This window comes from Galeopterus variegatus, unplaced genomic scaffold, assembly GCF_000696425.1.
Source record: "Galeopterus variegatus unplaced genomic scaffold, G_variegatus-3.0.2 Scaffold964, whole genome shotgun sequence".
NCBI lineage: Eukaryota > Metazoa > Chordata > Mammalia > Dermoptera > Cynocephalidae > Galeopterus > Galeopterus variegatus.
Window position 1 is genome coordinate 168926 of NW_007727075.1, and position 1801 is coordinate 170726.

Consider the following 1801-nt stretch of genomic DNA (forward strand, 5'->3'; position numbering starts at 1 on the left):
TGGGTCTACTGACTCAGGCCTCCTGAGCACCAGGCTCCTGGTCTTCCCACTATAATGCCTTATCCAATGGGGAAGGGGTGGTGTCCGGTGGTCCTTTTTCAGCTGAAAGTAACAGAAGCCCACATCATGTGGGCTTAAGGAGGGCAGCACTGACAAGCTCACATAACTGAAACCCTGTGGGTTAATCTGGCAAGCTTCAAGCACAGCTGGATCCAGGTACACAGATGATATTGGAGGGGCTTTTCCCCAGCTCTTGGCCCCACTCTCCTTCTTGCCGTCATCCTCAGGCATTCCAGGCTTTTCTTCTGCCTGCTCAGTGTCCCTAGCAGTGAGGCAGTCCAGCTTTCCCCATCAAGGCTGGGGATGTCTCTCATTTAGCTGCCATGAGCCCCATGCCCACCTCTAGGCTGTTCACAGCATCCAGAGGGCTGCGGCCTTGTCATGGGTGAGGCCTGGAGCTGGCACCAGGCTTGGCCATGAGCACTGAGGGAGGGAAGCAGACACCACAGGGACAAGAGCCACTGCTACCTCAGGGAGGGTCTCGGCCAGGCCCTATGCCCTGTATCCTCATGGGAACACCACCATGTACATTTCTGCCCCATGGTACACGGGACGTAGCTGGGCCAGTGTGAGATGCTGACACAGCACACAAATGTGTGGTCCAGCAGTCACACCTGGTCAGGAAGGCCATAGTGAGTCTCTGTGCTCGCCAGCCTGAGGTGAGGGAATGAATAGAGCTTACAAGAAGACTGAGCGTGGGAGCCACTGGGGCAAAAGGCTAAAGCGGGTTTCTTTGTTCCCTACGATACTTCTCAGCCTCTATCTAAACTCCCATGCAAGGTGTGTCTCACAGCAGGACACCCGAACCTCTTTTCCTCTCCTTCTTATTTACCTCTGATCATCCTGTGGAAATGTGGTTTCCCAGACCATGAGTCTGGTGATCCATCCCTCCCTCTCGGCAGACCCTCACCCAGAAAACGCCCGGCATGCCCATCTGGCCTTCAGCCCTTTCTGCAGTTCTGTCCAGGGCAACCTTGACAGAACACAGATCTGGTCTCCCCTTGCCCCCGCCTGCTTCAGGGGTTTCCCACCGTTTTCAGGCTGAAACCAAAACCCCTGCCAAGGTCTGCATAGCTTGGCCTCCCTCCCTCCCTTGCTCTGCTCTGGCCTCCTGTCCTTGAGAGGGCCAAGCCTTACTGAGTGCTGTCCCCTCTGTGTCGCCATCCCCAGTACCCCCAGAGGAGAGGCCGTAGGTTACCCTGTACAACCGTGCATGGCATAAGGACATTTTGGTCAATGACAGACCGCATATGCAGTCACCACTGGATTATAACCCTGCGTTCCTACTATACCTGTTCTATGGTGAGGTGTGTTCAGATACACAAATACTTGCCATGTGTTACAGATGCCCACGGTATTCAGGACATGCACTGCAAGCTTGTAGCCTGAGAGCTATAGGCTGTATCATATAGTCCAGGTGTGTGGTATGCTGTACCATCTACGTTTGTGTATGCTCTGTGATGTGTGCACAACTACGAAGTCACCGAGCGATGCATTTCTCAGAACATATCCCCGTCATTAAGCAATGCACGACTGTGTTTTCCTCCTCATGACACTCCATTAGGACGAGGACGAGGACATGGTGTGCTCAGCCCCACCTCCATCCACAGCACTTCACATGGTCATGGACACGGGTAGAAAATGTATTCAGAGAGTGGATGAAGGGGGAAACATTAGGACATTGCTGGGCCGGCCCGTGGCTCACTCGGGAGAGTGTGGTGCTGATAACACCAAGGCCACG

General features: G+C 54.2%; 1 protein-coding gene across 1 annotated transcript in view; it reads left to right on the forward strand.

The window, feature by feature from the left end:
• The window catches only part of SMARCA4 (SWI/SNF related, matrix associated, actin dependent regulator of chromatin, subfamily a, member 4), a 78673-nt gene that overhangs the window by 47687 nt on the left and 29185 nt on the right, over positions 1–1801 (forward strand).